Source organism: Sitophilus oryzae, unplaced genomic scaffold, assembly GCF_002938485.1.
Source record: "Sitophilus oryzae breed Bouriz unplaced genomic scaffold, Soryzae_2.0 scaffold_682_pilon_pilon, whole genome shotgun sequence".
NCBI classification, from domain to species: Eukaryota; Metazoa; Arthropoda; class Insecta; order Coleoptera; family Curculionidae; genus Sitophilus; species Sitophilus oryzae.
The window spans coordinates 1,072,940-1,098,046 of record NW_022147287.1 but is presented as its reverse complement, the minus strand read 5'-3'; positions in this window follow the sequence as shown (position 1 = coordinate 1,098,046).

Genomic DNA, 25,107 nt, shown 5'->3' with positions numbered 1-25,107 from the left:
TTGTATACTCTATAATAATTTTAAAATGTGTATCTTAACCTTCCCTATAACTTTTATATTTAATTTTTTTTTGTAAACCTCGAAACAAATGAGATAATGGACTTTATCGTTGACTCACCCTGTACAAACAAAATATTTCATGGGTATATGTGGGGAAGCAATGTGCACAATTTAAAATTATTTTGATATAAAACCAAAGGTATTAAACATATTTAACCCTTATAATAAATGACTTTTTTTGGGCTCAAGAATCCAGAAATGAAATAAAATACCGGGTGTTCCATAAGAAAAAATATAACTTTGATATGGATCTTAGTTCTGAAACACCCTGTATATTTCAAAATAATTTTAAATCGTGCACATTGCCTCCCCACATATACTCATAAAATATTTTGTTTCTACATCTTTCCGTTTTCGTATAATCAACCGAGGCGAATGAGGTGCGCCACCCTGTATACTTTCTTTATAATTGGGCGCATTGTTGTCTATTGTTGGCTATGCGGATCCGAGTTATCCTTGCTAATTTCCTAATATCACGGTCCCATCTCATTGTTTGGTCTTCTTCTAGGTCTCTTAATTCCTCGTATTGTATTATATTTATAATTATATATTGTAATTTTTGTGGTCCCTTTCTATAAGTATCAGTTGTCAAGATATTCTGCATTAGCTATAGATATGAAACAGTCTAAAAGTCGTGATAACGTCACTATTTTAAATTACTGATATTTAAAAATCACGGGGTTAGTTAACAGTAGCTTTTTACTGGTAAAATAAATTTTAATAATTGATAAAAACTCTTAACGGTTCAGTGGTTATCTCCCGCCGTCATTGTAGCCGGAGAGCTGGCGACATATTTAGAGAAAATATTTTAGGCAACTTAGAATAACAAAAAAAAAATAAAGTTTAATAACTTGTGAACCCAGAATCCTAAGTCTGGCTGGGGGGTTGGGGGTATTTCGCTACTGCGCAACCCATAACATTTGCAAAAAAATAAATCCAAAAAACATTCTTTAGGCAACTTGAAATTTGATTATTCTTAAATTTTAGCATCTATTTAACCTAGAAATAAGTATGCCAGACTTTTTTTTCGGGTTTAAAGTGTAACCCGACCATTCTAAATATGTTTAATTATTATACCTGGAAAACATACTTTAGGCATTCTAAAATTTTTACAGCGTGTTTATTAGATGATATTAAAGAATATGTGTTAATTGCCAGACGAATTCAATGGGATTTAGTACTTGCCAGACGCGAATAAAGATTTTAAATGAGCGCGACAAAAAAGTCTTACGAGTATCTAATTTATAAATACATATTTGTACATGGTAACTTAATTCCAACAAAATAATCTCTGAATTAAAAGCTTGCAAATAATTGAAATGAAACCGAAAAAAATTGTTTTTATGGAAATTTGAAGTACTCCAAAATACTGTTACGTCAGCCGCATCGGCTGCCAACACGACGCGCGACGGGTCTCAATAAACTATCTTTCTCACTCATAAGACTTTCTTATCGCGCTCATTTAAAATCTTTATTCGCGTCTGGCAAGTATTAAATCCCATTGAATTCGTCTGGCAATTAACACATATTTTTTAATATCATCTAATAAACACGCTGTAAAAATTTTAGAATGCCTAAAGTATGTTTTCCAGGTATAATAATTAAACATATTTGAAATGGTCGGGTTACACTTTAAACCCGAAAAAAAAGTCTGGCATACTTATTTCTAGGTTAAATAGATGCTGATATTTAAGAATAAACAAATTTCAAGTTGCCTAAAGAATGTTTTTTGGATTTATTTTTTTGCAAATGTTATGGGTTGCGCAGTAGCGAAATACCCCCAGCCAGACTTAGGATTCTGAGTTCACCAGTTAATAAACTATACATTTTTAGTTATTCTAGCTTGCCTAAAATATGTTCTCTAAATATGTCGTCAGGTCTTAGGCTACTAGAAGAAAAACAATCAAAAGAAAAATCTATTTAAAATGTCTAAATGTAACTACTAAAAGAACATTTGTAGATTTGTATGAGAGGAAGAAAAAAAAATCAACATCGATAAGACGAAGACTATGATGGTTGGCAGAACCCCGATCGACCGTCTAAACATCTCGGTGAACGGCCAACAGATTCAACAGGTCCCGAAGTTTAAGTACCTCGGCAGCTGGATTACCGAAGACCTAGATCCAGACACGGAGATTCGAAGCAGGATCGAACAAGCCCGAGCAATATTCACGAACATGAGAACTCTGTTGAGTAACCAAAAAGCCTGAGTCTACGCCTACGTTACCGTTTTGTAAAAGGCTACGTATACTCAGTACTACTATATGGCGTGGAGACCTGGACCCTCAAGGCAAAAAACTATGAACCGACTAGAGGCCTTTGAGATGTGGATATTTCGAAGATTGCTCAGGATTCCTTTGACTGATCGCGTGAGAAATGACGAAGTTCTGCGACGTATGGGAACGGAAAGAATGTTGCTTCAAATAGTTAAAAACGGAAAACAGCTTACTTGGGCCACATATTTAGAAACACCAAATATCAATTCCTGAAACTGATTATGGAGGGGAAGATTGAAGGAAAACGTGGCATCGGAAGAAAGAAGTATTCTTGGCTTAAGAACATCAGAGACTGGACTGGTCTCGATGCCCATTCACTCTTTAGAGTCGCCCAAGATCGAGACGAATTTGCCAGAATTGTCGCCAACATTCATCAAATGAATACGGCACACTAAGAAGAAGATGAGAGGAAGAAAGTTAATCTCCACAATTTTATAGATCTATTTTGTTCCCCTTCCTTGAGTTATAACTCAGTATACAGGGTGTCCAAGAAATAAGTGCAACGATTTTAAGGGGTCGCACAGTAGGCAATATGTCCAAACCAAGTTGCACAAAATACCATCCACAGTTAGCATTTATGGCAATAACATTAGATTGGAAACATATTAGTTAAGAGGAAACCACATAAAACTAACAAAAAAACATATCGGAATCTCTTTCGATGGGCTGTAAAACGAACTTTGCGCAAAACCTACATTTTCAGTTAATTTGTGTCCAATAACTGCCTTTTTTCTACAATTTGTTAAATAGTAGGCGTTGCATTCACGTGACAACAATTGAATCGGACGACCTTAGCTTGCTGTCAATAGTTATTGTGAAATTGTCATAACGTGTTTTAGGTAGATTCCCGGTTGCGGTAAATTTAATGTCAAGGTAAGTAAAAAAATATCTTTTATTTTGATTTTTTGGATAAAAACTAGGTAAAGGTCAAAGTAGAACATAATCATTTAAGGTTTTTTTGATAGTGGCATATATTCTATCTTAGAAAAGTTAAGTAAAAAAAATCTTTTGAATAAGAAGACTAAGGAAGGAGCATATCAAAAATCTTAGGTACACCGCGCTGGGCCTCAAATATGGCCGACTTAAATTCCGGTTCATCAGTGTCGTTCTAATTTTATTTAAAAAATGTAAAACTATGATGTAGGGTAGACGTGGGGTAGACTCAATAATTTGTTGTTTTATTTTACGTTGTAAATAAATGCTGGTAGTTATTAAAATTGTTATAAAAATATAAAATTCTAATAAAAATAGATAAGTTATAATAATTATTTATTAACACAAACATCCGATACACTACTGAACCAGGTAAGTCAAATTGACATATCTAAATTCATTCACATCTAATCTTTGACAAGTAGTAAATAAAAGCAAAAATGCAAGAAAAAATATATAATTATTAGTTAATTTAAGTGAATTTCATAAATGATCGGTTTACTACACGTATGTATATTATATAGTCACTTACTAGCGAAAAGTTGTTCCATTATTTCACTCGATTTTTGACCAAGATCTACCGCACGCTACACAACCAACTATTTTACAGTCTTTTTCGATAAATCGCAATAGTGTCACTGTTAATTTAAGTTCTGCCACAATTTCCATCCAGATTTACTACCTTTATACAACTATCAGTAGTAGAATAAATAATAAATAACATAAAATAAGCTCCGTAAAGACTGACAAATCCACAAAATTTCAAATCAAATTCAAATGTGTCAAATGAATCGTCAAACAGAACTGTCAAGGATCCCCACCCTAGAGAGCTTTTATGGTGGCTTTTCCGCCCACCATGCATGAATACATGGATAGCATTATGCTCCTTCCTTTAGTCTTCTTATTCAAAGAAAAAATCGCAAAAAATCGCAACATTAAATTTATTGGAAGCGTAAGCCTCCATGCGTATGTGTATAGTAAGATCCTTTATGTGGATACTTCTCATAAATTAATTGTTATAGTAGCTAGAGAAGAACTTGAAATACAAAGTTACGTAATTTTTCTCAAGATTTCCGAAGAGGTATGTCATCAATGTCAAATTAATGACATTTTTTGACAAATTGACAAATTTTGACAGTACATCATTTTTTAAATTAAATGAAATGGATTTTTATTTCAGATTTAAAAATGTGCACTTCGTGACCATTGCTTTCAAAATTTCCTTTCGAAAACAAAATATCAGTAAATAGTAGGTAAGCTTTTGTAGGAAATATTACCATTGTTAAAATGCCAATGGTTAAAAATAGTGATAGCCAAAATCGTTGCACTAGCCAATGGTTAAAAATAGTGATAGCAAAGTAGGCATTTCAAAATCAGAAGGAAAAATGCTATTTAAATATATCATATACGGGGTATTTTACCCCCTTTATCCTTTTTATTTGACGTTTCCGAAAACTCTCAAATGAAAGTGGTTTTGAATAAATTTGCCAAAAGAGTCTATTTCGCATATACAAAGTGCTTCAAAAAGTCTGGGCGTGTTTCAACTATCTTATTTCAAATTAGGTATAGACTATGCTACATAAAAGTAGTTGGATTTTTTAGCAGAAAATAAAAATCAAATAAAAAATTGGGTACTAATTTGAAATAAGAAAGTTGGGCCACGCACAGGATTTCTAAGGCACCCTGTATATGCAAAGAAGACTGTTTTGAAAAATGTATTCGAGACCATTAATCCTTTATTCAAGACACTTTTTTCGAAAACGTCGAATAAAAAAGATGCAGTCAGTGAATATATAAAACAAACCCTGTATATGCCGGAGGAGTAATAATTGCTCAATATTTGTCTGTTTCATCTTGGCTCTACCAAAAATCGTAAAATTTAATGAAATGTAAAATATTCTTACCGCATTTTGGTAGGTGTATTAGCCAAAAGATGATTTTTCCATTTTATGAATCCCCCCCACCACCCCCAACCACTCAACTCAGCTAAAACTAACTGAGTTCACGGGCTACTGGCATAGAATGTTTTTACCAAATTTGAATGAAATCGTACAAAAAAAGAATTTTTGCAACATACTTCTGGATTTTTGCCCACTGTGGGTCGGTGGTAAGTCTCGATTAAAAAAACATATTTTCTCTCTATCGTTTTTTAAATAAGTCCAAAATAACGGAGTTATTTTACTTTGAAAATTTCCGAAAAAGATGATGAGAACCACTGGATCTTTTCTGGATTTTCTTTCTTGTAAATTTAATCTAATACCTATGTTTCCATATTATCAAGAAATTATGTTTTTTAACTAAAAACTAAAAAAAAAATCCAAAAAATTTTTCAAAAAATTTCGAATTTTCAACATTTTTTTAATAGTGCAATAGAGACACCTTAGACAACTCTTAAGAATCCCATGGTTCTATCATGTCTCAAACATAACGGTCCTTGAAAAAGCTAACTGCGAGAGTATTGAAGTCATGGTTACAAAATCCCGCTTAAGATGGGCATGGTCACGTATGCAGAATGCAAGAAAACCGCATACCAAAATCTCTGCTTTACGGTGAGCTTGTAGACGGTAAGAGGACGCCGCACAATGGATCGAAGCATAAGAAGATAGGGACATTGGCTGTTTTTGAAGAGTTCCAAATTTAAATATTTTTTTACATATTTGTGTTAAAGAGATATTCTAGTCTTGTAAAACATATACAGTATGTCTGTTTGTTATTTACTTATTGAGCATATGAGCACCATTTGAAGTAAATTGAAAAATCATTCAAATTGGTAGATAAAGAGTCTTACATTTGATTGTAATTTTAAAATGGATGTAAAATATATTCGTTTGTTATATATAACGACTTATTAGAAGCGTTCTTGGGCTATAGTATTGGATTGTTAAATTTAAAAAAAAGTCACACCAGAAGTGAAAAACTCATTTGTTTTTTATTTATGTCATTAAGACTTAAAAATATAAAGTTTTCTTGAATTACAAAAAAATGTAAGCGGATGTAAGTGGAGATATTACGTTCAATGTAAAGAGCCCACCTTTACTAGCACATATCATAAAAAAATTGGCTGCCCCAAAGTGCCACTGCAAAAAATATAATGTTTTTAATGTCAAGATCCTTGAATTTATGCAATGCACGCACAGTGCACCATCAAGCAATTAGTAATTTGCCGATATAGGTAAGTATATTCGTCGAAGAACATTGGAATGGGACTGAATTACACTACAATACATAAGACATATAGATTGAAAGGCCCAGAAATGTTTTCGTTTTGGTATTCGGTATTCGCCAATTGAATTGGTATTCGGCAATTTGTCGAGTTTGCCGTGGACGCGCATCACGCGTTGCTTTGCAGAATATATTTGCAATTTTATTTTAGATTTAGGGAAGAAATGGGTTTGATAGTCGATGTCGTTAAACAGGGATGGGGCACAACTAACGATGGAAACACTGCGAGAAGATTTTTCCGAAACTTCGAAAAGTCATAACAAATTACAGGAATCGATGAATTGATTGCTGGAAAGACTATATACATTACTCCAAGTTTTGGTTTCAGGAAAAAAATAAATGCCGAAAAGTTTAATAAATTTGCAAAAGAGACTGCAGAAGAGTTCCCTTTATGGATGGTATTACATGCCATCTTCTCTACACAAAATTTTGATACACGGAGCAAAAATCATCAGCAATTTTAGGTTTCCGATAGGGCATCTGTCTGAAGAGGCCTCAGAGTCTAGAAATAAATACTTTCAGAAATATAGAGAATGCCGTTCAAGAAGGTCTAACAGAACTTTTGCAAATGAAGACATTTTACATAATCTTTTGTTGTCTTCCGATCCATATATAACTGATATGCGTAGCTGTGATAAAATTCATAGCGATTTAACAGAGAAAGCAATATCCCTTTTGTTATAATATATTTGTTTTCTTTTTTATTTAGAAATTAGTTCTTTTGTCAGTCACCCTGTATATTTTGTTAACTATTTGGTACAAAAGACCATATTAATTTAGATTTAACAGAGAAAGTAATTTCTCATATGTTATAATGTTTTGTTTTCTTTTTTGTTTATAGATGAGCTCTTTTTGTAAGACACCCTGTATATTTTTTAAAATATCTGGTACAAAAGGCCATATTAATTTAGATTTAACAGAGAAAGCAATTTCTTTTTTTATAATATTTTTGTTTTCTTTTTTGTTTAGATATTAGTTCTTTTTTTGAGACACCCTGTATATTTTGTAAACTATATGGTACAAAATGCCATATTAATTTAGATGTTTGTTGTATTTATTGAAGTCGTACATAAAAAACAGTAAAATAAAAGTATTAATTTCGAAATAAGTCAATGTCCCTATTTTCCTATGCTTCGAACCATTGTGCGCCGGGTGGACAACTCATAAGGTAAAAGGACATTTTCCACAAAAACTTAAAGGAGAGAATGAGTGTAGTATGCAGAATGAGTGGGAAGAAGCAACTCAAAATATAACTCAATGGAGAAGAATTGTAAACTCAGTTAAGAGCGACAAACAAAAAGTAAAGAGGCAGCAAAGCAATAAGATTTTTGAATGTCTGGAGTGCGGTAGACAGATAACATCACGTATCGGGCTTTTCAGTTACAGGAAAGCTCATGAAAGAAAACGCCTTGCATGACCATTTTCTGATGCGTGTCAAATACTCGTCAGGAGTAATGGCAGTATGTATGTATGTAGTGCAGGGCTTGCAAATCACAGTTTTTCAAATATAAGACGGCTATAATATTGGGGAAAAATCCAAAATGTTACAAAAATGAATGGCGATAAATAAAAAAGGAGAAAAAAAAACAAAAACGCAGTATTTCATTGCAACGCTGTATCACTACTCGAATAAAACATTTAAATTAGTATAGCCACATTACCTCTAATTGCAGAGGCCATACTCCAATAAACAATATTAAAGAATAACTTTCGATTCTGATTTATAAAGTGGCAATACAAATTTACAAATAAAAAAAATCAACCGATCGAACGATAATGACCCTCGACGACGGTATATCATGAGAAATGCTTCAGGGTGCGCAAACGGGCTTAACCACAAGCGTCTCCTCGCCGGGATAATTACATCTCTGTGTTTTACGGTGTGTCAGGGTAGGTGAAAAAGGAAGTAAAAATAGTAATTTTAATTCGATCTTCGCTTAATTAGGGCAATATTGGCTTTAGAGTGAGCTGGCGATCGATCTGCGTGACTTGGGGTTCTTATGTACAGTTAAAAATAAAAATCATAAACGATAAAGTAGGATTAAATTTGATATTTTGTAGCTAGTTATTTTTGAAAAAAATAAAACATTTTTAATAAAAAAATATTGATTAATTGACCATTGTATACCTTGGCCAAACATGTGTGTTTACGGACTACTGTGTCAGCATCAGTGGCAGTTTGTCAATATTTTTTATTTATATATTTTTATTTATTTATCCTGCAACAGTCCACAGCTTACGCCAATTACAGAGTATAACAGGTAACTCTCAGTTTCAGTACCGAAGCTGAACCCTTTTCACCACAGACAAAATGAGAGAGAAAAAAGTGATATATGATCGAAATCATTAGAACAGAAAATCGCAATCCACAGCGAAGTGAGATTCGGACAAGTGAAATGCAATTAAGGAAGTTTGGCATATAGCGAATAGATGGCGCTAATAAACAAGACAAGTGAACTGTAATAAATGAAGTTTGACATATAGCGAATAGATGCGCTAATAAAAATTAAATATCGAGATAAGTGAGCTGTAACAAATGGAGTTTGGTATCTTTGGCATCTAGCAAATATATGGCGCCAATACTAAGAAATTTAAATAAAAATAGATTTTTAAATTCAATTTTATTAAAGGAAATAAAAAATACTACAGTATGAGAGGAAGAAAGTTAATCTCCGCAATTTTATAGATCTATTTTGTTCCCCTTTCTTGAGTTATAACTCATTATACAGGGTGTCCAAGAAATAAGTGCAAGGATTTTAAGGGGTGGTAAATCTCGATAAAAAAACATATTCTCTCTATCGTTTTTTAAATAAGTCCAAAATAAGGGAGTTATTTTACTTTGAAAATTTCCAAAAAAGTTGATTTTTTGTTAAAATTTTGAGAACCACTGGATCTTTTCTGGATTTTCTTTCTTGTAAATTTAATCTAATACCTATGTTTCCATATTATCAAGAAATTATGTTTTTTAACTAAAAACTAAAAAAAAATTCAAAAAATTTTTCAAAAAATTTCGAATTTTCAAAAAATTTTTTAATAGTGCAATAGAGACACCTTAGACAACTCTTAAGAATCCCATGGTTCTATCATGTCTCAAGCGTAACGGTCTTTGAAAAAGCTAACTACGAGAGTATTGAAGTCATGGTTACAAAATCCCGCTTAAGATGGGCATGGCCACATATGCAGAATGCAAGAAAACCGCATACCAAAATCTCTGCTTTACGGTGAGCTTGTAGACGGTAAGAGGACGCCGCGGCCGGGTGGACAACTCATAAGGTAAAAGGACATTTTCCACAAAAACTTAAAGGAGAGAATGAGTGTAGTACGCAGAATGAGTGGGAAGAAGCAGCTCAAAACAGAACTCAATGGAGAAGAATTGTAAAGTCAGTTAAGAGCGACAACCAAAAAGTAAAGAGGCAACAAAGCAATAAGATTTTTGAATGTCCGGAGTGCGGTAGGCAGATAACATCACGTATCGGGCTTTTCAGTTACAGGAAAGCTCATGAAAGAAAACGCCTTGCGTGACCATTTTCTGATGCGTGTCAAATACTCGTCAGGAGTAATGGCAGTATGTATGTATGTAGTGCACGGCTTGCAAATCACAGTTTTTCAAATATAAGACGGCTATAATATTGGGGAAAAATCCAAAATGTTACAAAAATGAATGGCGATAAATAAAAAAGGAGAAAAAAAAACAAAAACGCAGTATTGCATTGCAAAGCTGTATCACTACTCGAATAAAACATTTAAATTAGTATAGCCACATTACCTCTAATTGCAGAGGCATACTCCAATTAACAATATTAAAGAATAACTTTCGATTCTGATTTATAAAGTGGCAATACAAATTTACAAATAAGAAAAATCAACCGATCGAACGATAATGACCCTCGATGACGGTATATCATGAGAAATGCTTCAGGGTGCGCAAATGGGCCTAACCACAAGCGTCTCCTCGCCGGGATAATTACATCTCTGTGTTTTACGGTGTGTCAGGGTAGGTGAAAAAGGAAGTAAAAATAGTAATATTAATTCGATCTTCGCTTAATTAGGGCAATATTGGCTTTAGAGTGAGCTGCGATCGATCTGCGTGACTTGGGGTTCTTATGTACAGTTAAAAATAAAAATCATAAACGATAAAGTAGGATTAAATTTGATATTTTGTAGCTAGTTATTTTTGAAAAAAATAAAACATTTTTAATAAAAAAATATTGATTAATTGACCATTGTATACCTTGGCCAAACATGTGTGTTTACGGACTACTGTGTCAGCATCAGTGGCAGTTTGTCAATATTTTTTATTTATATATTTTTATTTATTTATCCTGCAACAGTCCACAGCTTACGCCAATTACAGAGTATAACAGGTAACACTAGTACTAGAGTAGGTAACAACCAACCAACACAAAAAAATACAATGTGACATATTTAAATTACACAGGAAATAATACTAAGACAATGAGAAAAAACATCTGGACAAAGATAACAAAGATAGCAATAAAAACTAAGATCGAGGTACAAAACGAGGTATCAAACTGATTAAACTGAATTCACAATAATAATAAGAATAACAATACCTTGCCAACTAAGTGAGATTAGTCAAGAAAGATAAGAATTGGCCAAGGCCAAAGAAAGTTAAACCAATAATCCTACATGCTTTTCTTCATTTGAAAAATTCATATTTACAATTTTTGTTAATTTTAATTTACAAAGTTTGGATGTGACAGTTTCACATTTCTGAGAGCAACGACGATTCAACTTGTTTCCATGGCTAACGTGTTAAAAATGATAAGAATTGGCTATAACTCAATAATTTTTCGAAAAAAACATATTACAGCTTATATGGCTGAAAAGATTAAAAAATGGCGCTTTTTATGAAGTCATGCCCAACTATGGTTTCCATTTAAAAAAAACATATGTTTGTGTCATATATGTCAAAAATGACAGGCTTTAGAAAAAATCGGAGAACACAGACTCATTAGGGATGTGATTATCTACAACTTTTATCTGAAAACTTTTTGTCTAAAATAAGTTATAATTGTTTGTGTTACAAGTGTTAAAATTTGTTTTTTTTTTTTCGAAATATCTAGTAAGCCATGAACATTTTTAAAAATCTGAAAGGCGCATATTTATGACCCCACAAAACTGCAATTCTTTCCCCATTTAACCGACTCTTTATCTCCACTAGTTTCCGAGATGCCCATAGAGAACCTCGTAGGAAACTCACCCTGTATATAAGTCGCAATATATACTACCAGTTAAATTATTTCTACTTCCTAAAGAGACACCTACTAAGTATGACACCTTCAATGTTCATAAAAAAGTGAAAGAATTTACAAACAGACAGAAAACACCAAGAAACAATCCTAAGAAACGATAACAACGAGATAATTCTAGGAGTAAAGGCTAAGCTTGTGAGATGGAAAGAATATATCGAAACACTTTTTAATGATGACAGACCCTGTTCCCCACCACCGATAGATCACATACTGAATGAAAAGGCTCCAGCAATAACCAAAGACGAAGTTGTTCATGCAATAAAAGCGCAGAAAAGCGGAAAAGCTACCGGTCCCGATAAAATAAACGTTGAAATACTTAAACTCATTGCAGATAACGAAAGCAGAAGTCTAGATTTGGTAACAGCATTATTTAACGAATTATATAGCTCAAGCAAAATACCGTCAGATTGGCTTAAATCAACATTCGTAACCCTGCCAAAGAAACCCAACGCCTCACAATGTGATGACTATCGGATGATAAGTCTTATGTCTCATGTCCTCAAAACCTTTCTTAGAATCATCCACACTCGAATCTACAAGAAGTGCGAAAATCAGATGGACAACACCCAGTTTGGCTTCAGAAACGGACTCGGAACGCGTGAAGCACTCTTCTCCCTAAATGTAATGACACAGAGGTGTAGAGACATGAATGTGAATGTATTTGTATGCTTCATAGACTATCGTAAGGCGTTCGACTATGTTAATCATCAGAAGATGATCAAAATTCTAAGAACAACCGGAGTTGACGAACATGACCTACGTTTCATATCAGAACTTTATTGGCATGAAACGGCGGTAGTTGAGATGAAGCAGTCAACATCGGAAGATATACAAATCAGACGGCAGGGTTGCGTCTTGTCTCCGCTCCTGTTTAACCTGTACTCGGAGACTATATTTAGAGAAGCACTGGATCGAATCCAGGGCGGAATCAAGTTCATTGAAATCCCAATAAACAATTTCAGATATGCCGATGATACGGTTATAATAGCCAACGATATACAAGAACTGCAAAGCATTATAGATTCCGTAGTCCACTATAGTGAGATGTTTGGACTGCATCTCAATGTCTCCAAGACCAAACTATTGGTCTTTTCTAAGACTCCAATAATGCACACCTGCGTGTCAAGGGACAAACAATCGAACAAGTGACCTCAATAAAGTATTTAGGAGCTAACATCAATAGTCAGTGCGACCCGAAAAGAGAAATATTTTCAAGAATTGAGCAAGCGAGAAAAATCTTCGTGAGAATGAAATCATTTTTTACAAGAAGAGACCTCAGTGCGGATCTCAGAACTCGAATGGCCAGATGCTACGTCTTCTCTGTGTTACTCTATGGATGTGAGAGCTGGACACTGGATTCACAGACCGAGAAGAGAATAGAAGCCTTCGAAATGTATATATACAGACGGATGCTGCGAATCTCATGGGTACAAAGGATCACCAACAATGAAGTACTCCAGCGCATGCAGAAACAAAAAGAGATACTGAACACCATCAAGGAAAGAAAAATGCAATACCTGGGTCATGTGATGAGAGGTGGTAGATACGAAATACTGCGCATCATAATAGAGGGCAAAGTGCAAGGGAAAAAATCAGTAGGAAGACGCCAGAACTCATGGCTAAAAGATTTGAGGAGATGGTTTGAACGCTCGTCTGCGGAAATCTTCCGGGCTGCAGTTTCCAGAGCCACAATTGCCATTTGGATCGCCAACCTTCGGCAGGAGAGGGCGTGATAAGAAGAAGAAGAAAGAGACACCCTGTATGCTCGTTCTATTCAATTTACCCTCCGCCTTTCTCAGAAGCGATCATTAATTTTAATAAAATTGTTTGAACCCTTCGAGGTGTAAGCCATCGGAAAAAAGGCCGCAATATAATTTTAATTATTACAAAGCGCTTCATTTATCTTCAGCTGTTCTCATTAACATTCCGGTGCAGATGAAGAAGGAAAAATCGACCGCGTCTTGCTTAAATAAACAATTAAGGCGGAAAATTGGGCACTGTGATCGATTCAAATTTCATGACCGGATAGCTGTATATTTTAGGATGATTTCTATGGTTTTGGTTTCAATATTCATGAATTAATTTTATTATTTGTGGAATATTGTATCTAGATCATTGTACCTATCATTTTAATGATTATGAGGCGGTAGTGCCTCACTCAAATCGAGCACATTCTCAACTTGATTACAGTTGAGGGTTGGAACCTTTGGTGTTACACAGCAAAATAAAAACACTAAATCACCACAATACACCAAAACACTTTTACTTTTACACTGGACGCGCGTTTCGCTAACTATTTTAGCATCATCAGCAGATGATTATAAACTGATTAAGTTTATATTTCTTATTATAAACTGATTAAGTTTATAATCATCTGCTGATGATGCTAACATGGTTAGCGAAACGCGCGTCCAGTGTAAAAGTAAAAATGTTTTGGTGTATTGTGGTGATTTAGTGTTTTATTTTGCTATTCTCAACTTGGTTGTCACAATTAAACAAGGATATTAATTTTTTCTAATTAGAAGACATATATTCGATACCAATAAAACTTTTATTTGCGTAATCGAGGGCGCCATTTTTAAATTCATTGTTGGCAACCATGGACATATTCGGCGCTGGGACGACTAACTGGAATTTAAATTTTCCGCTCGGTGTTCTGGTTATTCAGTTACCTCCGGTTAAGCAGATATTACTTATGTAAATTATACAGGATGGTCCGAACTGTATTCCGGAAACTTCGGCAGCATATTCTGCAGATAAAAATAAGTAAAAAAGTTCGTATAAATGTATGTCCTAAAATGCTTAGTTTCGTAGATACAGGATGTAGAAGTTTCATTTTTATTTCCATTTTTTCTAAATTTTCTAAATTTCTGAAGTAACGTCAATATTTGGATGAAAATTGGTGTTTGGAAATTTTTTGAAACATCAAAATCAAATTTCTCATGTCAAAAAACTCCCAGACACCAATTTTTATCCAAATATTGACGTTACTTCAGTTGGAAAAAATCTACATAAAAATGAAACTTCTACGCCCTGTATCTCCGAAACTAAGCATTTTAAGACATACATTTATACGAACTTTTTTACTTATTTTTATCTGCAGAATATGCTGCCGATGTAACCGGAATACAGTTCGGACCACCCTGTTATAATAATCTATTAAATAGAATTTTTATCCTCAACTTCACTTATTAAAAAAACCTGCCACAAAAACAGGTTAGCCACCTAAATAAAACTACTTGCTACTTAATCGGAAACATCAGCAAACCGTACCTTTGATAAAGATAAAATTCGGTACCTACCGTCGTTACGGCGCGGCGTCTGCCACCATAAAAAAACCACTCGGCGCTGACAATCGTTATGAGAATGGCGCGTATTAAAAGTTTAACTTGGCGAAATTGTCCGTTGATGAAAATAAAAGCGAACGGGTTTCGGGTCATTTCTCGTAATCGCACCAAGTCATACGTAACGGTCAGGAATAAAAGGAACATCGCATATATACGCAGGTTTATCGAACCAAGAACCAGTGGCGGTTCTTAGAGAAAACATGTAGCAGGCTTTGTTATTTTCCTACTTTTACGTATTAAGTATTCAGTTTCATTTAGATGGTTAACAAGTATAATAACAATTAGTAGTTTTAGAGGAGTGTAATGCTAATCCAATCCTCCTACAACTGGTGCCCAAAAAATCTAACATCTCCAAACATCACTATGGTACAAGCTATAGAGTTAAAAATTAAAAGTACAAGCACAAATAAGACAAAGAATATAAAGTCTCCTTACTCTGGATGTCAGCCCACCAAGAGATAGAAGGCAATGAAAAAGCAAACGATCTAGCTAGAAAAGGAACGAACACTCCACTAACTACACTGAATATCATAGTTTTATTGACATCATAAAATTTAAAATTCACCCGCTTCGCCGCTACTGATACCTTTATGTTAGTTTATTCCTCTAAAACATTATTTGCTCCTGAAAAGAAAAATAAATAAAGGCTTAACCGTTAGAGTAAAATCAACAGTGATTGTAAATGGTAAAAGTAAAACAGTAGAAATAAAATTTAGATATACATCTTTAGCTTCCTCGAATTCCAGATTGTAAAGATATATATCAATCTTTTGATTTAGTAAGTATTCGCAAAACACACATTTTAAAAAAAACGGATTGTGATTTTTTTGTAGGTATTTTTAGAAGTCTCACAAACTCCAAATTTTGAAACTTAGTGTTTAGCAAAGGAAGAAAATATATCCTGAAATATTATTCATTAAATAAGAAATAATGATGATCATAAGTCAAGTGGCTAGCCGCTAGCGGTAACTAATTCTCTGAGTTTTGATTGCTTTGGATTCCAGTTTTTTTAGTAATTCTCTGATGTTTTTAATTTTAGCCTGCTTTTAGATTTATCTTAAGTATTTTATTTTGTTTTATTATTTTAATAGAAACAATACAATTACCTGGGAATTAAAGTGATAAGAGACAATTACTGTTACTACCATTCTCTCATTGTATTTTTTTAGTGTTTTTAGTGTACTTTTTTAACTCCTTAACAGTTTTATGATGTTAATATATGGTTTTTATATTTGAAATACACTTAGTTTTATATAAGCTTGTGCTAATAGAATGATATAATTTCTACGATACTAGATATTTATATATTGTATTATTGTATTAATTTTAAAAATGTTTTCGAATCTGCCAGAAAGCACTCTGAATCACCTAACTACTTTAATAAACATGCCATTCCAAAATGGTTGTTCCAATTTCAAAAATTTTTCCAAAATGTCTTAAGACGGCAATAATCCTTCCTCTGCATAAAGGAGGAGACAAAGATGAAGCTTCTAACTATCGCCCAATTGTACTCCTTCCAACGCTATCTAAGGTCATAGAAAGGTTGGTTAAAAAAAGATTGGTATCTTTTCTGTTTAAGTACAAAATACTTACTATATCAATTTGGATTTCTAAGCAACAAGTCCACAAATGATGCTATGTTTTCCCTCCTTAATAAAGTTTATTCCAGCCTAAAAACTATCATTCTACAGCAACAATTTTCTGTGATTTTTCTAAGGCGTTCGATTGTGTAAATCATAAGATCCTAATTAATAAACTGGAGCACTATGGGTTCAGGGGAACATCTCTCGAATGGTTTAAGTCGTATCTGAGCAACAGAAGTCAACTTGTGAGGGTGGATACCACGTTGTCTTCTAGCAAGCCAATAGAATGTGGAGTACACAAGGCTCAGTACTAGGCCCTATTTTGTTTCTTCTTTCTATTAACGACATTGCTAACATAAACATCAGTGGCAAAATATGTCTTTTTGCGGACGACACTAGCTTCACTTGGAGCAACAAGGACGTCACGGCACTTCATAGGATTATATCAAATAATTTAATCACTATTAAATCTTGGTGCGATTCGAACCTCCTGAGTCTCAACATTTCTGAAACTAAAGCTTTGTCGTATAAAAACTCGCTGCAGCCTTTTGTACTTAACAACACCTCCATTGACGTCGTAAAATCTGTAAAATTCTTAGGGCTTGTTGTAGACAATTCTCTGAAATGGGACATGCATATCGAAGCTTTGTCGAAAAAATTGAGCTCTGCCTGTTTTGCATTAAGATCTGTTTCGAAGGAGCTTAGCTTGTCAGTGGCTAGAACTGTTTATTATGCACTTTTTGAGTCGCACCTCAGGTATGCCCTTCCATTCCGGGGTACGTGTTGTGCGACTCAATTTGACCGCATTTTCGAGCTCCAGAAGAAAGCTGTTCAATATTCACTGGGACTAAACAGCAGAACTCATTGACAGGACTTTTTTAAAAAATTAAAAATATTGACTCTTCCTTCCTTATTTATATTTGAATCCGTTTGCCTAATACGTAAGCATGTATCAGCTTCTCAAGAAAGGCCATCTCACACTTATCCACTCAGGAACGCGGAGCAAGATCTTTATCTACCTACTAACCTGATCTACCGCTCAGAGTTAGTTAAAAGTTCAATATTATACAACTCAAAAAAAATGCACAATCACCTGCCATTTGAAATCAAATCCATAACATCATCTTCTTCATTTCGCAAAGCATTGAACTCTTATTTACTAGACAAGGCTTTCTACGCTGTAAATGAATTATATTTTGAAAATCGAATTTGATCTTTTAAACACTGGTCTAATGTTTGCTATTGCTATATTTACTAACGACTTCGAAATAAATTTATTTAGAGGTCATTGATATTTACATAAACTAGCTAAATATTTTTGAATGTTGTTTTTGGTTTGGTTTTGTTTAATTTACCTTTGTCTACAAATTGAAAAAATTTTTGACAATAAAGGCATTTATTTATTTATTTATTTATTTGTATCATCATCATCAACTTATCCCCGCTAATTTCCTAATAACATGGTCCCATCTCAGGTTCGGTCTTCGTCTAGGTCTCTTAATACCTGTATAACTCTAGTACTGTATAACTCTAGTAACTCTTATAACCTGTCTGGTCTCTAGTACTTGTATAAAACTACTGATGAATGAAAAAATATACATTTCCGTGACTTTTTACGCCAAAAATGTCTTGGTATAAATCGCTACGAGCAACCGTTCCCAAGATATTTAGAATGGAAATAGTCAATACATGTCATTATTGACAAAAAATAAACATGTTCAGTAGATAGTTTGACTGAAATAATAAATTTGGGAAATTTTTGTTTTTTTTAAATTAATCATAAATTTTTCTGTGAAAAAATGAAAAAACAGTTTCTGTTGAACTTTTGGCACAAAAACATTTGAAATGTATGATTTAAGTCTAATAACTATTTAGTCAACATGTCAATAATGACAGGTATTGATAATTTCGATTCCAAATATCTCGAGAACCATTACTCGTAGCGATTTTTACCAAGAGACCTTTTTTACGTAAGAAACGTCGTTAATATTTAATTTTTATTGAGTAGTTTTATACAGATACGGACAAAAAGTTATTACTCTTCAAACCAGTTAAAAGTTATGTAGGTGGCGCCCTCTACAAGTAGGAATCATATTGACATCATTCTCATGTCAAAAAATTCCCAGACACCAATTTTCATCCAAATGTTGATGTTACTTCAGAAATTATTTGGAAAAAATCGAAATAAAAATGAAACTTCTACACCCTGTATCTCCGAAACTAAGCATTTTAGGGCATACATTTATACAAACTTTTTTACTTATTTTTATCTACAGAATATGCTGCCGAAGTTTCCGGATACAGTTCGGACCACGCATTGAATTCATTTGAATTCTAATCAAGAAAACTCTCTAGTGATAAAAAATGCTCAATAATTGAAATAAATTAAAACACACAGTGTTGCTGTTTTAGTTTCGAACTTTACGATCGCACAGAAAAAAAGAAGCTGCAAAAGACATTGAACCGTGCGTCAAAAATCACGGTCGGTCGTCATAGTAGAGTGCCTTTTTCCGACAGGAGACTCCGTTTATAACGTGGGAAATTTATTAAATACATTGAGATTAAAAATTCTCATCGAAGCAAAAAAAAAGTATGAATCACTTGAATTGCCTTGAGCTAGTACCGTTGGAGAAGAAGTCTTTACCGATTTTATTGCACTTGGCGTTAGAGAATTTCTCAGTTCATTAGCAACATTGCATATTACTGACACTATGTTAGATCAGATTTTTCACCCTTAATTTACACATTTTACAACATTTTCCAGTTTTTGAACATTTCTCGCGGAATTCATTAACTCAATACGGGTGAAAGATACCCTCGCATAACCGCTAAGTATTTCTAGATAATACAGGAAATTTTAAAATAAGAACCTTTATTCCTTCGCAAAGATAAAAATCCATAGGCACTAAGTCCGGCGGCCGCGACGGCCAACGGCTGGGATCTTGGTTAATTAATCAATTATTCTCGAAATTGGCTGCAAAAGTTAGCTGATAACTTCAGTGTTCTGAGACGGTGCCTCGTCTTGCTGGAAAAATATGTTTTAGAGTTACATTAGGGACAGATCATTCAAAGGGGTCCAAAGCCTACTAGTTAAAAGTGGCGAACTAATAAAAATTCTGTATTTCGAGGACAAAATATCAAGTGTGCTATATTTTTGGAAAGATAATTTTAAGTTCTTTTTATTTAATTAAAAATATATAGGGTGTCCCAAATAAAAAATCATATTTTCTGTTAATAACTCTTAAATTATTAATTTTAAAAAAATTATACATAAACCATTAAATTCTACGTAAAAAGGTGCTTTGGAAATGTTTTCATAAAAATAGCAAAATTTTCCATAGCAAAAAAGTTACAGCAATTTGTTAAAAATGCACATTTTTGAAAAACACCCCGTAACTGCGAAATGGTAACAGATATCGATGTGCGGTTTTCACCCTCATGTTTTTCATAAAAATTGAGCTCCAGACACCGACATTAGTTTTCGTCTATCTCCTATAGAAAAGGGTGTTTCCCTTTAAAAGCGTCGAATTTGACCCACCCTGTACAGGTCTGCTATTTTGTGGAACTTTGCTTTCTGTTAGAATAAGATGAATTTAGGGGAGCGGGGGGCACGTTGTAACACGGGTAAGAAGTTACACGCCATTTTTACCGAGATTTTTAACTCTTTGGTGGGTATAAGTGGACTCATTTGTTTTCTTATAACATCGTTTATTAAATAAAAATGATCAGTGACCCGTCAAGCGCCAAGCTGCTAAGTTGTGTGCATGTGTCTCAATTTGAACCAAGTAAGTAAACAAATCTTTTACGAAATTTTTGATTCAAATAACAAAAACATTTTTAGATTAAGAATCTAGTGATAATAACGATAATAATAATCATCTAGATAATAACGTATTGCAGTAGAGTAATGTCAAATAAAATAATATTAGGAACATCCTAAAAAGTAACAGCGGCCGACTAGATTTTTTCCTAAAAAAATTACAGCAGCCCACTAGATTCTTTATCAGAAAATGTTTTTGTCCTGACATGTAATGCTTTACATTTTATTTTTTAATTTCAAATCGTTGAGTTTTATCAAAAAATACAAGAGATAAAAAGTTTCTAAACAAACTAAACTATCCAAATTAATTTTTTGAATGTGTTTGATAAGATTTTTCTTTAAATTTCGTTAACAAGAATGATAGGGGTAGTTTATTTCAACCCCTTCCACTCATTTTAAAAAAAGTGAAAAAATTACCAGAAAGTGTGTTTTCATAACAGTAATGCTTCCATAAAATTTTATTAGTCTATCTCTTTTCGTTTTCAAGATAAAAAATAAAAACATTATTTTTCCGCCATCTTTGTACCGCAATATCTCCCTAATGGTTGACTTTTGACCCAACGTTTATGAAGCAAACTACCCTTTATTTTGAACAAGGAATCACCCCCTGAAGTTTTTCGCATTTGTTTTGAAACACCCTGTATATATTATGCTGTATGTAAACATAAGCCTATATTCCAACGCTTCATAAAAATTACGAGGCCCTGATTGCGAATGTGATTTTGCGATTTAGTCTAGGCCGACGAGTTGGGAGCTGCAAACGAAAATCGCAATATTGTGATTTTCGTTCGCCGCACTTCGTCGTTGTGCCAACTCCCGATGCGGCGCCGCGCCGCCGCCGGTGCCAACAAAAATCGCAATCGCAATGCTGGCTGCGATCTGCGATGAGCTGCGATTTTCGTTCAGCTCCTCGTTCGCTTGCCCACTGCCATGTTGATGACGCGCCGCCGCCGGTTAGTACGAACGAGAATCGCAATGTTGCGATTTTCATTCCCAGCTCTTCGTTCGCCTGCTCAGTGCCGTGTCTATGCACCGCCGGTGCGAACGAAAATCGCAATACTGTGATTTTCGTTCGCAGCTCTCCGTTGGCGTGCCCACTGCGATTGAAAATCGCAACTGGTGTAATGTTGGTTGCCTAAAAATCCAAAATCGGCAGATAGATATTTCAATCGCAAGTCGCAGTTTGCTATGGAAAGGAATCGCAGATTGCGATTGCGAATTTACAATCGCTGCGATTAAATCACAGTTTGCGATTTTCTGCTCATCTCTAACGGACACCCTAGTCTACATCCCCCTTAACACAGTATTACCAAACAATTTCAATCATATCATTGTTAATGGCCCCTTATATCAATAACCATTAGAAGTCACATGGTTAAAAAATGCGAACATGCTAGAAAATAATCTTTGATAAATCTCGCTTATAATCCCCGCAAGAGAAACATTATACAAATGTATACGCAATGACTTACTTCTTTCAATCTCGTACTTGTATCTTCAACGAGAACACGCATAATTAAAAATTCAATAAGATGTACTGTTACATTGTTATTACGTGTATTTCTCGTTCTGTACGTCACGTTGCAGGCCACACAAAAGGAATACTATAGCTATCACTGCTGAAGAGTGAACAAAGTTCTTCTGAGAAGCGTCATTCAAGTGAAACATTTGAAGTTGTTCGATCTAAGTTCGAAATTCTAGTACGGCCTAATGCAAGGAAAAGAATAAAATTAGGACTATTCAAGAAGTCAGAACAATGTACAGGGCAAACAATATCTATACCTTTGTAGCGAATTCATTTTTTGAAAAGTATTCTGTTTGTTTCGTCACTTGGGTAAAATCTACAGAGGCTGTATTCCATTAATTTCTTACCTTGGTTATGGTTTTATATTCCTTTTCTATGTTTTGTCATTGTCAATATTGTCAACAAACTAACCAGCACAAATGGCAGGTTTTTCTGGTTCGTTCTGTCAGTAATATAACATTCAATCTCTTATTTGTAGCAGTAAAACCAAACTACCAAACCAACTGTCTAACAAATTTAACAGCTCATTTTCAAATTATTTGTGGACAATAAGGAAATAAATAAAGCATGAAATAAAAGTTCTGTAATAGAAATATCGAAATTTAAAAAAAAAATTGTGTTGCTCCATTGCATTGACGCATTAGCGCGACAAATCATACATACAGACATACAACCATTACTCGCTGACGAGTATTTGACACGCATCAGAAGATGGTCACGCAAGGCGTTTTCTTTCATGAGCTTTTCTGTGACTGAAAAGCCCTATACGGGATGATATCTGTCTACCGCACTCCAGACATTCAAAAATCTCATTGCTTTGTTGCCTCTTTACTTTTTGGTTGTCGCTGTTAACTGACTTTACAATTTTTCTCCATTCCGTTCTATTGTGAGCTGCTTTTTTCCACCACATTATGCTTGTTAATACCCTTTAAGATTCAAATTCAATCCTTGTACCTTTTGAGTTGTCCACCCGGCCTCCTTTTACCGTCTACAAGCTCACCGTAAAGCAGACATTTTGGTATGCGGTTTTCTTTCATTCTGCATACGTGACCAGCCCATCTTAAGCGGGACTTTGTAATCATGACTTCAATACTCTTGCAGTTAGCTTTTTCAAGGTCCGATACGTTTGAGACATGATGGAACCATTTTATTCTTAAGAGTTGTCTAATGGTGCGTTTACACGGAAAAAAAGCTAAACTGGCTTAAAGATTATTAATCTTGAACCAACGATATGCTAGTTTCCCCATTCCGCAAATCTAGTTATACTTCTTTTCAAGAAAACCTTATCCTTAGAAGCTAAGAAAATTTATCTTTTATTTAAGATTTACCTAGTATTGAAATTAAGATTATAACTACACTCCAGACAATTCGAGATAAAATCTTGTTTCGAGTACTACTTATACTTATTTGTAAATTAGCAAATTATTGCATTAAGTATAGAAATTATTTGTGTACATGTAATAATTACTTTATTCAAGTGTAATATCACCTACTATAAAATAAAGCCTCTTCTTACTTTTAGGTTAGTTACTAGGCGCCGACTAGGTAGTTTATAAAATTATAAAGTTTTTTTGTTATCGTTTGTGCTTGTGATATGTGAAAATGGAGGACCTTCTTCAGGCATGGGAGATGACGATTTGATCCCAAAATTTCAAGGTAAGTATTATTTTAACCAATAGGTATGGAATATTGAAATATCACCAGAATAACCCCGAATATGGTTAATACTTTTTAAATTAGATTAGCCAAACATCACCTGCCAAATTATATGCTTTTCGTAATAAGAAAATACAATAAAACTGTGTAATTTCCCAATATAGGTAGATATTGAACAGCGGCATCGCTAATTGAAAACGAGAAACGATAATAAAAATTGTTAAAACATAATTGAATCATTCCAAACGCGTACATACCTAGTTTACCACCAATGTATCCAGAAATAATGCATATTAAAATGAGTCCCCTAACCTCAAACCAATGTCATCAAATAATGTAGGATTATTGCTAAAATTACCTTGAAATTTTGGGATCAAATCAGTCATCTCCATGCCTGAAGAAGGTCCTCCATTTAACATATCACAAGCACAAAAGATAACAAAAAAACTTTATATAAAGTACCCGGCGCGTCTCGTGTCGCAGAGTAGCAAAAGAAACCAAATGAAGATAGGAATCAGGAATGCACTGTTGCGTTGTTGCTGTTGGGGATGGTCACTTAATATAAGAATAGTAACTCTTGGAAATGGGGTGTTATTCTCGCGCCGAGAATAATATACTTATTTAAAGTCTTAATACACCGATTTCAAGTAAAAGTTTTAAAAAAGTTAAGAATACTACTTATTATTATATAAAAGCATTTATACTTCATTTAATAATAGTTTCTTCGTTGCTAAAGGATTTATTCACTTGATAGTAATATAAGTTTTTCTTAAATATAAGTCATTTTATTCTTTTTTTTAGATTCAATATTACTTAAAGTGACTATAACTATATGTAAAAAGCAAGTCTAAAAGTAAAATAGTTCCAAATATTTGTTGTACTCATGGAAATAATACAATCCTTAAAGAAAGTGTAAAATTTTAAGTGTATAATTGTTCTTGAATATAGAAATGATTTTTTTCCGCGTAGACTTGAGCACGCACGAGCCGAGCGTGCGCGCAGGGCATTCGTTCGCGCTCTCGGCTCCGTTCAAATTAAAAACTTATTTTTCGAGGAATGAAGTGATCAATTTGTGCGCGCACAGCAGAGTTGTGTTGGCAAAAATATTGGACGACCAAGAAATAGTCGAGGCTGCAGTTATTGTTGTGCACATCTTAATTATTAAAAAGGAGAAAAATCGAAAACATCGTCGCTGGTGGCAAACCCAATTTTTTTAGAAATCGATATAACTTACTGCAACAACTTAGTGTCTGAGGAAGGCTATGATCAGTTCAAAAACTTTACAAGAATGACCAGGCCCGACTTTGAATATTTACAAAATTTAATAACACCAAAAATTACGAACAAAAGATACAAATTTTAGAATAGCAATTTCATTAATATCGACATATTCAATATTAATTTTATTT